Raw genomic sequence first — 16,298 nt, 5'->3', positions numbered from 1 at the left:
CTGATTTCGCAACAGAAGCTAGCCGGCTAAAGCTAAGCTGCAAGTCACAAAACACTCTTTACTACCGAGCTTCAAGTACAATCCAGCGTCGACTGCCATCTGGACACACAGTTAAATACCTCAGGCCACAACGAAGGATGATCAGTGACAGCTGGGTGGCAAATTAGGTGCAGGTGTGTCAGCCACTGGGTGGAGGAGGAGAGAGAAGCACACACATACACACACAGGCAGGTCGTCCCGGGAAGGACCGTCCGACCATGACACTGTGGATGACAGTACCCCCCCTCTAATGAGAGCCTCAGGAACCCAGGAAACTTGTCAGGGTGCCGACGGCGGAACTCTCTCACCATACCGTGATCGAGAATCGCAGACCACGGCACCCAGGAACGCTCTTCCGGACCGTACCCCGCCCAATCCACCAAAAACTAGAAGCCCCTACCGCGGCGCCTGGCGTCCATTATGCGAGTAATGGAATACGCCGGAGCGCCAGCGATATCCCGGGCGGGTGGTGGGGGCCCAGGAGGCGGACACAACGGGCTGGTCCGGACCGGCCTAATTTGAGAAAAATGAAACACGTTGTGTACCTTCATGTTGCGCGGGAGGGCCAGTTGGACAGTCACTGGATTCAGGATGGCTTGCACAGAAAAGGGTCCAAGGATCCAGCTTCTTGGACTCAGTCCGCAGAGTGATGTTCCTAGAGGAAAGCCATACCTGCTTTCCCGATAGGCCGGTGTAGGGACGCGGCGGCGGTCAGCCAGTCTCTTGTTTTTTGCGCTCGTACGCAGTAGGGCCGCTCGAGTTGCCCGCCAGATCCGTCGACAGCGCCTCATGTGATGTTGCACGGAAGGCACGGCCACCTCTCCCTCCGTGATGGAGAGGGGTGGGGGTTGATACACCAGGGATGCTTCGAAGGGAGAGACACCCGTAGCGGCTGACGTGCTAGAGTTATGGGCGTATTCAGCCCACGCCAACTGCTCACTCCATGACGACTGGTTGGAGGAAATGACGCAGCGCAGCATGGCCTCCAGCTCCTGGTTTGCTCGCTCAGTCTTCCCATTAGTCTGCGGGTGGAAACCAGAAGACAGGCTGACCTGGACCCCCAGCTCGGTACAAAACATCTTCCACACCCGAGAGGTGAACTGGGGCCCATGGTCAGAAACAATGTCCAGAGGAATGCCGTGAGGGCGGAAAACATGCTGGGTCAAGAGCTGGGCAGTCTCTAGAGCGGTGGGAAGTTTGGTAAGGGCAACAAAATGGGCAGCCTTAGAAAAACGGTCAATGATGGTGAGTATAACAGTTTTACCAGAGGACGGAGGGAGGCCAGTGATGAAGTCCAGAGCGACGTGCGACCACGGCCGGCTGGGGACAGGCAGTGGTCTGAGGAGTCCCGATGGAGGGGAGTTGGACGTCTTATTTCGGGTGCACACAGGACATGCAGCCACATACTCCCGGACGTCCTGAGAGTCCTGGATCACTGCTACACGCCATACAAGCAGGGCTACAAAGCTGTCTCACACCCGGCTTTTGGGAAGTCTGACCACAACGCCATCTTCCTCATTCCCCAGTATAAACAAAGCATACGGAGGGAAGACGTGACCACGAAGGAAGTAAAACGGTGGACTGCCCAATCAGAAGCTACGCTACAGGACGCACTCAACGACGTAGACTGGGACATGTTCAGAGCATGCGCAGTCGACATCAACGCGTTTACGGAAGTAGCAGTATGCTTCGTCAATATGCTAGCGGAGGAGATTATCCCCACTGCGAGAGTCACCACATTCCCAAACCAGAAACCGTGGATGGACAGATAGATTGGCGCCTCCTACAACGCGGGTCTCGCCACTGGCGATATGAGCGCCTACAAAGCGGCCTCATACGGCGTGCGGCGCGCGGTGAGAGATGCCAAACGCAGGTACCGGGAACGTGTGGAGTCCCGCTTCCACCAGGGCGACACACGGAGTATGTGGCACGGACTACGCACCATTACGGACTACAAAGCCAGGGACACTGCGCCGATCAACGCCGACTCTGCATTCACCAACGAGCTGAATCGGTTCTACGCCCGTTTCGAGGTTAGCCAGGCGGCTAATGCTATCTACCGCCTGACTACCGAGGACAGTGACGTCATCAGCGAGAAACCAGTGACCAGCATCGCGGAGCATGACGTCCGAGCAGCATTGAGGAGAGTGAACACAAGGAAAGCAGCGGGGCCAGACGGCGTCTGCTGCGCTGCTGTGCTGACCAGCTAGCAGGTGTGTTCACTTACATCTTCAACGAGTCCCTGGCGAAGTCTGTGGTCCCCACATGCTTCAAAAGATCCACCATCATCCCTGTGCCCAAGAACAGCAAACCCTCATCCCTGAACGATTACCGGCCAGTTGCACTGACCTCGGTAGTAATGAAGGTGTTTGAGAGGCTGCTGAAGAACATCATCTCCTCCGCCATCCCAGACACCACAGATCCGCTGCAGTTCGCCTACAGATCCAACAGATCCACAGAGGATGCCATCGCCCACGTCCTACACACCACTCTCAGCCACGTGGACAAGAAACAGGGTAACTATGTGCGAATGCTGTTTGTTGATTACAGTTCAGCGTTTAACACAATAGTGCCCTGCAGACTGTTCACAAAGCTGAGGGATCTGGGACTTAACAGCCGTCTGTGTGCATGGGTGTTGGACTTCCTCACTGGCAGAACTCAGGTGGTGAGGGTGGGCAGGTGCTTCTCCAACAGCATCACCATCAACACAGGAGCACCTCAGGGATGTGTCCTCTCGCCACTGCTCTACTCCCTCTACACTTCAGACTGTGTGGCCACCCACGGCTCCAACACCATTGTGAAGTTTGCTGACGACACAGTGGTGTTGGGTGCCATCTCCAACAACGATGAGGCGGCCTACATGGATGAAGTGAAGAATCTGGCATCGTGTTGCCAGGACAACCACCTCCAGCTGAACGTCAGCAAGACCAAGGAGCTGGTGGTGGACTTCAGAAGGGGTCAGCACAGAGACTACAAGCCCATTAAGTATCTTGGTGTCCACATCTCCTCAGACCTGACATGGGCTGCCCACATTCAGGTCCAGACCAAAAAGGCTAGGCAGCGCCTGTACCACCTACGACAACTGAGGAAGTTCAGGGTCTCTCCAAAGATCCTCAGGATTTTCTATACAGGCGCTGTGGAGAGCATCCTCACACAGAACATGACATCATGGTTCGGGAACAGCTGTGTGAAGGACCAAAAAGCTCTCCAGAGAGTGATCCGTACAGCAGAACGCTGCTGCACGATTGCTCTCCCCCCGCTTCAGGACACCTACACCAGGAGATGCCGGACTAGAGCAGCGCAGATACTGAAGGACCCGTCCCATCCTGGCAACAAACTGTTCCAACTTCTGCAATCTGGTAGAAGGTTCCGCATCTTCCGGGCAAGGACAGAGAGACTCAAGAGGAGCTTCTATCCCCAAGCCATCCGTGCCCTAAACACACACACCCGCCCTCTCACATCATCTATAATTGACTGAGTCAGGACTCTTCCAGACACTAAACCAAGGCACAATGTACATTTCAATTCCTTTAATTTAAAATATGTTTATATTGTCTATCCTGTAAAATAGTCAGATGTCTATTCATATTAATGTACAGAATTCACCTGCTTGCTGCTACTACTGCACATTCACCCAGTGTATATATATATATATATATATATATATATATATATATATAATGTTCTTCCTCTACACCCCCCCCCCCCCCCCCAATTTTTGCACATGTCGAGGAGCGTGTCAGGCTACATTTCACTGTGTGTTATACTTGTATAACTATGCATGTGACAAATAAAGAACCTTGAACCTTGAACCTTGAATTGAATTAGATACTTAAACTCCTCCACTTGGAGCTGGAACTTGTCCCTCACCTGGAGTTGCTTCATGTCTCATTCAGTTGGAGTTATTTTAAAACTTTACCAACTTTATTACTTAGGAATACTTTTCCTTACTTTTGCTCTTTATAACTCTGTCAGATTAATTGTTCTTGACGTACATTATTTTTCTGCATCAAGTAGATTGGTTTTTACAGTTTGATTTTGGAACCCCTGAAAACTCTTTCGACATGCATGAAAAGGTTTTTACTCAAAGACAAATTTCACAGAAATGAGAGAAGTTTAAGATATTTTAAGAAGTTAAGATTTTAATTATTTTAAAAAGGCATATATTTAAGGACAGTTTATGGACAATATCAATAGCAGAAACCAGTCTGACTTGAAATATTTTTCTGTACATAATTACTGTTTTAGCAGCCACCTGAGAAAAATGTGACCCTATATATTAAAATAATCAGCAATTTCATGTTAAAAATTTTACACTATGAACCTGGAAGAATATTATTTTGTAAGTACTTACACCACATCAGATCTCTCCTATCCATTTCATTTTCCACATCATTGATATACGCCCTGAGAAATTCTCAGTGATCAGGAAGTTCTTCCTGTAGTGGTAGATACTTCCTCCCTTGTAATTATCATTTGAAATGGCTGCTACTAGGAAACGGAAACTGTTGTTGTTCTTCAGAGCTTTGGCAAGGTCATGGACAACTTCGGCCTTTTCTGTCATCTGCTTTATCGCTTCATCTGAGCGGTACCATTGGTCCTGGGTAGGTGGAGTGTTACCATCAGTACCTTCCAGTTTCTTTTTCTCCAAGTAGTCAGACATGTTCTGCAGATATGGGTCAATGGATTTCAGGGAGGTGAAAACAAAGCAGAGAACTTCCTCTACTCCTGGTTTAAACACCTCTCTGTCCAGCTCAGACTGATCTGAGATGATCTTTGTTCCCTCCATCATGTCTACAAAGTACCTGATGATGGTGACTTCTCTCTCTTCATCTTTGATCCACTTGGTTAATCTCTCCTGACTGAACGGTGACTTGTCTCTGTCATAAAACACTTTCACTAATTCCTGCTCATCTTCCTCACCTGCCCTGATGGAGGGAAGTTTCTCAGCCATTGTTTCCTGGAGTGAAGATCTGAAATACTCACAGAGCTTCTTGAATCTGCTCAACTTTTCTTGTATCTGTGGAAAGCTTCTCACCACTCTGTCCTCCAGCAGATCATTGCATCTTATGTCAAGGTTATGAAGCTCCTGTAAGGTATCTTCAGCCTTACTAATAAATCCATTGCTTATCATGTAAGCAGCTTTTGGATGGAATTTCTTCAGAGGCATCAGTGTGACCTTCAGTGGAACACAGTTTTCTCTGTTTTCTCCCAGTAGTTTTGGAAGTTGGATGTAGGTCTTCACTGCATCTTCAAATGTTGCAGGGTTGCTTTCAAGGATGAAGTCTCCATAGAACTTGCAGGTGAATTTATCAGTCACAGCTTTTTCTTCATCACTCAGCTTGATGTCAACTTTCCCCTCAACATTAAATGAGGTGATCTTTTTTATTAGGATAGCTTGTATGCTATCCTGGATTACCTGAATGCTGCTATCATCTAGCTTCTCACTGTCAAACACAAAGAAAGCATTTGCTCCATAAAGGATTCCTGTGACTACATGTGTCGCCAAACGTTTCACATTTTTTGCTTCTTGAGAGTTTTTGGTTTCATCAGGAGTCAACATCAGCTGTTTGAATTTAGTGGTAGCTTTGTAATGAAGTGTGACTCGACACTGATGATGTGATTTCTTCCTATCATTCAGATACTTGGCTGATCCTTCAACTTCAATGAGCCCACCCAGGAAACTGGCCTTCAGAGAACCATTAACATCCAGCAGTGCCGACTTTTTTTCAATGGAATCCGTTAAATTGATGTGAAATTCACTGCTGTGCTGATTATGCTCCACTGACTTCTTCTGCAGAGTTTTATTATTCCACAGTGTGACACCTTTAAGACACGAAATCCACAAAATGGAAAAAAAAATTCTTTAGAAAGTTTAGAAACGAAATAGATTAAAATTGTATTTGAAATGTACTAAAAAATGTAAAACTTAATTTCAAAACAGTTTTAGTGAAACTGTAACACTCATAAAGCTCTAGAGAGTTAGAAATCTCATGGTTTTTACTCTGCAAAAAACATGCTTCAAAGTTTTTATTCTGTTAATGGTTTTTTTGAGACAGAATCTATTCTGTTCTTTCAGAGATTTCCAAATGAATTAATCTTAAGGTTGTCTGTTCTTTAAAGGGTTTTTTTGCTCCTTTTGTTACTCACCCTTTTCATTTAAACTATTATTTTCTTCATACAGTATTTTCATTAAATGGTCATTAATATTTCATTGCTGCTATGATAAATATTTCTTTGATGCATCTACTTACCCTATAAGTAGATAGGTCATTTAAGAAACAAATTAGTGTGGGTTTTTGCTGGCCATACGGCTGATTGCTTGAACAACAAATCACATTTTACCTGGGATGAGTTTCCCTCTCCGTGCATCATAGAGCATCCCTAAACTGAAAGGTTGACCCAGAGCAGCCACCTCCAAAACAGATGATGCTCCTACATGAATAAAAACATGTGGTCATAAATACAATGTGACCACTCAGCTTCTTTCATGTGATCAAACATGTGATCAACCCCACTTTGAACACAGTCTGTATATAAAATGTGGATGTGAAATTATGTTGTTTGTAGGCTTTTGTTTGTAGGCCTTTAAAAGTCAACACAAAATAGAAACATATATTTCTACTGCACATTTAATTGTCTATTACTTTATAACTCTGCGTTTACTTTATACTATGGCTCTGTCTTTATCAGCAGGACAAGCTATGAAAATCAAGTTAAAGTCCATAATCTGTGTCGTCTTTTAACTTTTCCAAAAATGTCCAGTAGGCCAGATTGGAGTCTTTGCCGGGTTGATTCTGGCCCTCAGGCCTTATGTTTGACACAGTAACTCTGAACAGTCACACAGAGCACAGCATCATGGGCACCGGAACTACTTTCTGCTGTAGAAATAGTCCCTCCTCCCCCGTTCTTACTCAGGTGGCCCTCGTATGTTTGCACAGGTGTGCTCTCTGCTGCTGAGCTACGGCGCCGACCCCACCTTCCTGAACTGTTACAATAAAAGCTCCATCGACCTCGCTCCAACCGCACAGCTGAAGGAGCGGCTCGCCTGTACGTCCTGTTTCCCTGTTTGTAAGAAAATAAGTCAAACAGTCATTAGCAGATTAGCGTGCACATCGAGGATTTTCTGTTTTCTCAGATGAGTTCAGAGGTCACAGCCTGCTGCAGGCGGCGAGGGACGCCGACATGGTTCAAGTGAAGAAGCATCTGAGCGTGGAGACCATCAGCTTCAAACACCCGCACACTCAGGAGACGGCGCTGGTGAGGCAGCGCCCCGAGTTACTCACGCAGATTTTAATGGATTGACAATTTTCAGTGTTAAAAACAAGCGTGTGTGTGTGTGCGCTCTCAGCATTGTGCGTCTGCCTCTCGGTACCCAAAGAGGAAGCAAGTATGTGAAGTTCTGCTGAGGAAGGGTGACAACGTCAACGAGAAGACTAAAGAGTGAGTCCCGAGGTGTCAGAGCGTTTTACTTCCTGTTTAAGTGATGTTTGTGATGTCACACAGTTCGTGATCTTTTTGTGATGTCACCGTTTCCCTCAGCCTGCAGACCCCGCTCCACGTGGCGTCAGAGAAAGCCCACAACGATGTCATTGAGGTTCTGGTGAAACATGAAGCGAAGGTGAGCGAACGGCAGCTGAAATGTGTGGTTAATCCCAAGCACGTTCATTAGAAAGTGTCGCTGCAGCATCAGAAACACCTGAGACGAATCCCGCCTGTCGTTTCCGTCCAGGTGAACGCGGTAGATCATCTTGGCCAAACGGCGCTGCATCGAGCCGCTCGCTGCGGCCACCTGCAGACCTGCAGGTGTTCCAGATCAACTGGCGTTTAGATCAACTGGCGTTGGTCGAACAGATGTGTGGCAATCTTGCGTTTCAGTAGCTCCTACCGACAAACCAGCAAAAAAAAACGGCAAATGTGTCACCTGTGACACTTGTGAGGTTATCTCAAACACACTCCGTCAGTCTTGATGCTGTTGAACAACAAAATGTTTAAAATGTGGCGAGTTTACCTGGTGATATCCTCATGCGCGACGCGATCGCGAAAACAGCAAACAATTAACACCACGCCGATGTTGTTCACAGGACAGCAAGAGTAAACGATCGGGAGACTCTTGTCGTCGTTATCGTTCCCCTCGCACGGTTTATTTCTCCGGTTTCAGCGTTTTTGCTTCACAACTAAAGCGAGCAGTTTACTTTGTGTGCACTAACATGGACTCGAGTCAACCAGCGCCACCTCTGGCCAAGTGCCACAGCCTACAGCCAGATCAACCTGTGACACACATCTGCAGCACGTTTGATTTCGTTTCTTGCACAACACATTTGTACCTTTCAGTTGTGTCTGTTTGTGCGTCATGCAAATGAACACCTATTTTGTTTTGGTCTGCTTCTCTGTGTTATGTTTCCTGTTTTACTTTGATGGTCCATGTCTTATGTTAATGTGTCTGGTTTTGCTTTCCCTGGCTCGTTAGGCCTGATTTGTCTTTGCTGTGCTTCCCTCCTTTCTCTCATTCCCTGATTGCTCCCTCTGTGTATTTAAGCCCTGTGTTTTCATTGGTCTGTGTCGCCATCTACAATCATCCCACGCTGTGTGTTCTGCCTGTGTAATTTTATTTTGTGTTTTTGTGGTTTTGTTATGTTTCGCCATCCAGCAATAAAAGCTGAGTTTTGAATGCAGTTTTTGCCTGCCGTGAGTCTGCACTTTGGGCCCACCATTCCCACCTGCATACAGCCGACACATGACACGTATGGGATTAAAGCGCAGATCAACAGTCCGCTGGGGCCACTGAGGGTGAGCGTGACCCCGCAACTTGAGGCACTTTATCCAGGTAAGCTGAGCCCGCTTTGGGGGATCTAAAAGATTTTTCCTGACCATTCAGCTTGATACTGTGGCTAGTCGGGTACATCATCGCGAAGGGGATACCCATCTCCCTGTTAGAATCCCTGGCGTTTCTTCAGGACTGCGGCGGAGAAGTCCTCAAATATCACATCCACACTACCGTCGACCACCTGCCAAGCCATCTGAGAGGTCTTGTCTACGCCATCGACCACCAGCCAAGCCACCCGAGGGCCTTCGTGCAGGCCCACGCCGCCATCGACCGCCAGCCAAGCCGCCCGACAGGTCTCGTCCATGCCCATGTCGCCGCCAGCCAAGCTGCCCAACAGGTCTCGTCCACATCACCGCCAGCCACAAGCCAAGCCGCCCCAGTGTGTTAATTTTGCTTCAGTTTGCCTTGCCCTTTGTTTGTACCTTTTTTACCAGTCATATTAAACTTTTTGTTAACATTTCAAGTTCTGTTCCCTGTTCCTTGGAGTCTGCGTTTTGGGTCCTTTTGTCAACCCCTACAGTCTGCCCTCGTCAGACTGTGACAGAAACACAGGTAACAACACTTGGTTACTTAAATTATACAAGAAATTCACTAAAAATGGCAAAAACAGTTATCTAATTTGAAGATCTCCACTCAAATTCAGTAAGCCGCTGGAGGAAAGTTGTGACATGAGGGTTAATCGCTTCACAGCGGTCCCAGTATTTCTGCTTGTCCCAACCTTGGAGGTACATTTTGTTCCCTCTTCAGGGTTTATCCTTACAAAAAACCTTGCACCCGCTGACTCCTGGTATTTAAGGTTCAATACATAGAATGAACCAAAGAAGACTGACATCGCATCAGCAAAGGTGTTCTCTTTGTCCAGCTCAACAATTACACGCCCCTCTGCACTCACCATCCAGCAGGTGGCGGTCATTGAACTTTGTCCTTAAATGTATAGGGCAACATGTTGTCATTATGCAACATAAAATAATTTCAATACTTCACTTCTTCACACTGTCTAGATAGTCATAAAGCAAAGTATACAGTTAATTATTAACAGAGATGGGCAGTAACGCGTTACTGTAATCTGATTACTTTTTTCAGGTAACGAGTAAAGTAAGGGATTACTATTGCAAAAACTATAATTAGATTACCATTACTTTCCCGTAGGAATGCTGCGTTACTACGTTACTAAAACTGTGATTTTGCGAGAATGTCTCATGACAGTGACGTAAGCGAGTGCGACGTTCGTGACAACAGCTGTGTGCAGATCAACAATGGATCAAATATCGAGTGCGGGAGAGAGTATGAGCGTGCAGTGTTTAAAGCGTGGAAGCACTGACCTTACTCTGAATTTGATTCCATAAAAACTGACAAAAACATTAGTGTCCGTTGTGCGTGGGAAGAAAACTTCTTTTTACACCGAAAAAACCCTAAACTTCCAAGCAAGCACCGAGTAGCTACGACGTAATGGGAAACTCACAGAGAAACTTGTGGATTCTTCCACTGACCGCTGCACACCTGCACCAGGGTAACCCTCCGCCTGCCCCACTCCTGCTTTACAGGTAAAAATAGAGCAACAGGACCGCTAGTCTTTGATGTTATTTATTTTCTGCTGTGTTTTACTTGCATCTATTTGAAAGACTGAGTGTAAACACAAAAATATATATTTATTTTATGTGCTGGAATGTGTAGAAAATAAGTTTAAATGTTAAACAAATTTCTTCCAGGTTGTAAATCGTGTTTTTAAAAAGTAACTAAGTAATTAATTACTTTGAAAATAAGTAATGAGTAAAGTAACGGGCTTACTTTTTTGGGGAAGTAATCGGTAATTAGTTACTGATTACTTTTTTCAAGTAACTTGACCAACACTGATTATTAATGGCCTTATGTACACAAGTCCATTTTAACATATTATAATTGTACATAATTGGGAATTATTCTGCACATTAAACACACCTAACAAAGAGTCAGCCCAGTTAAATTACCGGAGATGAATCAACTGTATGGTTATTTTGGAGTTTATAGTTTGTGCTGCTGTTAAACTTTACAGAATTGACTTCAGTATTTCTGCTGTTGGTGTAGCTAGACTACCATGTTGATCAGTAATATGTAATGTGAAATTTGATATTGTTACTTTGCTGGATTCACTGAGACACTTGTCCAACAACCTTGGTTTATAAAGGAAATTTGAGCTAACAAAACAGAGACTGGATACCTGTGTCCATGAAAAGCTCCTGTGCCAAACAGAAATTCTAATATGGTCTAATCAGCTCTATTTCATGAATGACTTCTTACCAAGCATAATCAGCCTTGGGGTGATGGGCAGGTTGCTCTCTGCTTCAAGGGACATCCTGGTAGAAGTTTCCTGCCAGATAAAGGACCAGGACATTTTATGTAACAAATAAAAAAATATAACAGGACAGCAAGCAACAGCATTAATCATAGAGCTGTATGAAAGAAGCTTACATCTGCTAAGACAAAGAGGGAGTCTTCATCTTCCTTGTAATACTTCATCATGAGAAGTATGGCTGCTGTGCCAACCTTGTTGTTGGTCAAAACTCCCTCACTTTCTATCTGCTGGATGAGTGTCCTTATACCAAGCTTCCATTTGAGCTTCTGGGTGGAGAAATAGTTAACAATCCTTCTGCCTTTGGTTATGAGGGCCTGACCTAAGCGCTCACTGATATCAATGCCTGTGAGTTTGTAAAAGTGGTTCGAAAAAGACCTTTCTGAGTAAACAAGACAGGCCACTGCTCCTGAATTTCAGCTACTGTTGATAAGCTGCCGCTGAGAAATATATGTGAGGCACATGAAGTCATCCACATCAGCTCTCTCCACAACTCCAGGTCCTTCTGAATTAAAAATTGTTAACAGGATGTGTTTCTTTTCCTCTAAAGAAGCTGGCGTTTCCCCCTCAGGAAGTTCAACTGGCTGCCAATTTATACAACCATAGCTATCAACAAGGTATCTAACTTTTTTATGTGAGTTTGCATTACTGTTGGGACTGCAGTCTTCCTCATTCCTGGTTCTCTTTGTTTGACGAAGTCTATGTGTTGTATTATCTCGATTAACATGTTCAACTCTAGATTTAATGCTTCTTAGTAGTGAATAATGTCCACAACCCAGTCTTTCTCCCTTTTCAGTAAAATCTGCAGATGTTTGAGGGTATCTGTTTACAATGATCTTAGCAACCTCTTCACAAGACGCACGTTTAGGGTTTCTGCAGTTAACTTGCATGGCCTCCACAACAATTCTAACCATACTTCTGTCCTCTCGATGACCTCTGTCTCCTCTTGTGACTGTATGCGACAGTTGGAGTGGAAATCTTTCCCAAGCTCCAGAGTAATCGTGTCATTCAAATTCTTTGGTCTGCCATCTAAAAAAAAAAGAGAGAGAGAGATCATTGGAAAAGCAACTTTATATGGCTATTTCAACAAATATGTCCTCACTAAAAGATGAACCCTGCAATTAGGATTGAGTACTAACAGAAAGGCAGTTTTGGGGACCTTGTCTGAAGATGAAAAGCAATCCCAGGACTGCAAAAGAACTACAAACTGTAGTTGAAAAATACATCGTAAAATACTGTATATTTTACAGTTTGTCACAATTCCTGCGGTACTTTCCTGTTTCATTTTGTCGTGGGTCAGGACTGTTTGGTTTTGTTTGACAGCTACGTTCTGTTGTTCCAGGCGGCAGCGTTACGGTTGCCATGGTTACAGGGCGACTGTCATGATCCTGGGTCGTTGACCCAGCGTTTTGTGTTTCTTTTTGGGTTCATCTTGTGTTTGGTGTTTATTCTGATTCTGTAATAATTCTTTGGGTTGGTTGTCGTGTTTATTATCCCTACCTGTGTCTCCCCTCTGTGCTCCGTTCAGGTCCCTGTGTTTTTGTTGCAAAACAGTCTGGGTGTTTCCGGTTTTACTTTGTAGGTCTGCCTCTCATCATGTCCATTAGTATCAGCTGTGTCCACCCCTGCATGTCATCTCCTCATTACCTAGTGTGTATTTATAGTGTGTGTTGGCTTCTGTTCATCGTCGGATCGTCTGTGTTTCTCGGTGTAACTACGTCTCTCTGCATTCTCCGCTCCCCGTTTCATGCTTAGGTTTGTTATTTAGTTTTCCCAGTCTAGGTTTTTTCAGTCATTCGTCTTGTCTCACTACCTGTTCAGTCGCTCCACTTCTGCAAATAAAACTTCATTCTCATCACCAGTCAACTGCCTGCATTTTGGGTCCTTTTCCTCCTACACCACACGGCTCACGCCGCCAGCCGTGACAGCACGATCCGACCATACTATGGACCCCGCAGGCTCCGCCCGTGAGGAAGATATTCTCCGCGTACAGTGTCTGATGAGCCGAATAACCCGCGCCACGGACCCACGGACAATTTCTGTTGGACTAAACGCTATTAAGGCGATCGTCGAAGCTTTCCTGCTATGGAGATTTCATGGGAGAATTAAGCCGAGGCCAGGAGGCGTGGCGGGCTCGGGAGCGGTCAGAGCGCGTCGATTCCCGGAAGGCCTCGCTGCAGTCGCAGCCGATGGAGATCTCTGCAACGCAGCAGCAGACTTTACCGCGGAGAGCTGTTTCCGTGCCGGTGCCAAGGAATTCTTCAGCCTCCGCGTCCCGCTCTGATCACTACACACCTGCCTCTTTCCTCGCGGCTATGTGGTCAGACGATGAGGAGCCAGCTTCCTTTTCCCCATCACCACTAGCCTCCTCTGTCGTCTTCTCCGCCTCCTCCTCCCGCAAGAAACGGCGTATGCGCCGCCAGCGCTCCTCTCCTCAGCTGGACTCTGAGATTATGACACAGCCAGCTGTGGTGAGTGGTAAAGACTGTCTTTCTGCTTTCTCCGAACTGCAAAGTGTTACCCCAGAGACTGAATCCAAAGTTTCTATGGGCTCAGGATCAGATATCACTGTCTCAGTTAATGCTGAAGCGGCAAAATTAAAGACTGTGGTTTCAGAGACCATTTTTTCCAGTCCCAGGGATTTAAGGGGCTCTCTTCATGCACCCTCTGAATCCAGGGATGCTTTAAAGGGTACGGTTAATACTGACTCCAGGATTGGAGATGCTAGCCCTGTTTTTCAAGGGACTGCGACCCCCTCCGGGGCCTCCCCAGAAGCTGAGCCACCTTCCTCAGCTGATTCTGGACCCCTGGAGGTTAAGGAGCCAGGGCAGGTCGTTCAGGAGCAGTCGCCTTTCCCACTGTTAGCACAGCCGTTAGCTCAGTCTCCAGCATCAGCTGCTCACTTGCCCTTAGCTCAGTTACCAGCTCAGGTTGCAGGTCAGCTATTAGTTCCACCACCTGTTCAGCCATCACCTTCACCTACTCCTCCTGTACATGCAAGCCAACCCATAACGGACAGTTCAACAACTTCTTACTCTAAGCAGAGAGACAAACCCAATAACAATGGAAACATTCCTCAAGAGCTGGCCAGTTCTGAGACTGAGACACACTCCAGGGCCTCCCCAGAGGCTGGGTTTCGGCCCCCAGCTGACTCTGGACCCCTGGAGGTTAAGAAGCCAGCTGAGGACTGCACCGGACTGTCGCTGCCTGAGCTGAGTCACTGCTCAGTGCAGCTGCAGTCTGCTTTATGTTTGCCAGAGGCCCGTGTGCCTGCTGGTTCTGTTGCGCTCCTGCCAGAGGCCCGTGTGCCTGCTGGTTCTGTTGCGCTCCTGCCAGAGGCCCGTGTGCCTGCTGGTTCTGTTGCGTTCCTGCCAGAGGCCCGTGGGCCTGCTGGTTCTGTTGCGTTCCTGCCAGAGGCCCGTGGGCCTGCTGGTTCTGTTCCGTCTCTGCCAGAGGTCTCCGCACCTGCTGGTTCTGTTCTGTGTGTGCCAGGGGCTCCAGTGCCCACTGGTTCTGAGACTGTTTTTTCTGGGGGGCCGGAGGAGCCCGTCCAGCGTCCTGCCTCGTCAGCTGGGGGGCCCGAGGAGCCCGTCCAGCCCCAAGACTCGTCAGCTGGGGGGCCCGAGGGGCCCGTCCAGCGTCCTGCCTCGTCAGCTGGAGGGCCTGAGGAGCCCGTCCAGCCGCCAGCTGCAGCCTCATCATCCTCGCCAGCTGCAGCTTCATCCACATCGCGGGCAGCAGCAGCTTCTTCCACGCCTGCAGCGCTACAGTCTCCGGCTTCCACGCCGTCGCCTGCTGCAGCCTCTCTGTCTTCACCCACACCGTCGCCTGGTCCAGCCTCTCTGTCTTCACCCACACCGTCGCCTGGTCCAGCCTCCCTGTCTTCACCCACACCGTCGCCTGGTCCAGCTTCAGCTTCATCAGCTTCGCCGTCGCCTGGTCCAGCTTCAGCTTCATCAGCTCCGCCTGGTCCGGCCTCCTCATCAGTGTCATCAGCTTCGCCTGGTCCGGCATCTGCTTCAGCATCCTCCTCGCCTGGTCCAGCGTCTGCTTTGGCTTCATCCGCTTCGCCTGGTCCAGCCACTGCTTCATCCTCGTCTGGTCCAGCCACTGCTTCATCCTCGTCTGGTCCAGCCTCCGCTTCATCCTCGTCTGGTCCAGCCTCCGCTTCATCCTCGTCTGGTCCAGCCTCCGTGTCTCCAGCACCCTCATCAGCATCGCCTGGTCCGGCTCCAGCACCCTCAGCAGCATCGCCTGGTCCGGCTCCAGCACCCTCATCAGCATCGCCTGGTCCGGCTCCAGCACCCTCATCAGCATCGCCTGGTCCGGCTTCTGCTTCAGTATCCTCATCAGCTGCTTCGCCTGGTCCAGCTTCAGCCTCCTCATCAGCTGCTGCCTCGCCTGGTCCAGCTTCTGCTTCTGCTTCAGCCTCGCCTGGTCCAGCTTCTGCTTCTGCTTCAGCCTCGCCTGGTCCAGCTTCTGCTTCAGCCTCGCCTGGTCCAGCCTCCGCATCCTCATCATCCTCATCAGGTCCAGCCTCCGCATCCTCATCATCCTCATCAGCCTCGCCTGGTCCAGCCTCCGCTTCCGCCTCGTCTGGTCCAGCCTCCGCTTCGCCTGGGGCTGCAGGGGCCACGCAGCCTTCAGGTCCCCTACTACCGCCTCCTCATCGTCTGTCATCTGCCGGGCCGCTTGTTGGGCATCTCCGCCACCGTGGACGCCCTCCTGAGCACCCCCTGAACGCCGCCACTGCCTTCCGCGTGGCCGGCCCCAGGATCTGCTCTGTCGCCGCCACTGCCTTCCGCGTGGCCGGCCCCCGGAACTGTTTGCCCGTCGCCGCAGTTGCCGTCCACACGGTCGGCCCCCAGAACCGAACTGTTTTGGCCTCCTGCGCTGTCGGCCTCCGGGTCGGCCCCCTGAACTTGACCTTCTGGGTCTTTCTGGGCTCTGTCCCTCCTTCCTGGTCCCCCGCCGCCCGCCCTGGTTGGGTTGTTTTCTGTTTTTGGCCGTTTTTTGTGCTTCTGTTGGGCAGTCTGGGGCCCGCCCTTGAGGGGGGGGGGGGGGGGGGTACTGTCATGATCCTGGGTCGTTGACCCAGCGTTT

General features: G+C 48.5%; 3 pseudogenes; 1 reads left to right on the top strand and 2 right to left on the bottom strand.

Annotated features, from left to right (window-relative positions):
- Positions 1-425: 425 nt before the first annotated feature.
- Positions 426-6,671, bottom strand: LOC147329732 (neoverrucotoxin subunit alpha-like; annotated as a pseudogene).
- A 2,301-nt stretch (positions 6,672-8,972) lies between these two features.
- LOC147329731 (uncharacterized) lies at positions 8,973-12,109 on the bottom strand (annotated as a pseudogene).
- A 1,031-nt stretch (positions 12,110-13,140) lies between these two features.
- On the top strand, positions 13,141-15,935 carry LOC147329730 (uncharacterized; annotated as a pseudogene).
- Positions 15,936-16,298: the final 363 nt, after the last annotated feature.

This window comes from Aulonocara sp. 'chitande type north' Nkhata Bay, linkage group LG5, assembly GCF_057382095.1.
Source record: "Aulonocara sp. 'chitande type north' Nkhata Bay isolate Kocher_YH1m ecotype deep benthic linkage group LG5, A_spYH_male_GT1.1, whole genome shotgun sequence".
Classification (NCBI taxonomy): domain Eukaryota; kingdom Metazoa; phylum Chordata; class Actinopteri; order Cichliformes; family Cichlidae; genus Aulonocara; species Aulonocara sp. 'chitande type north' Nkhata Bay.
This window is presented reverse-complemented; position numbering and strand designations above follow the sequence as displayed.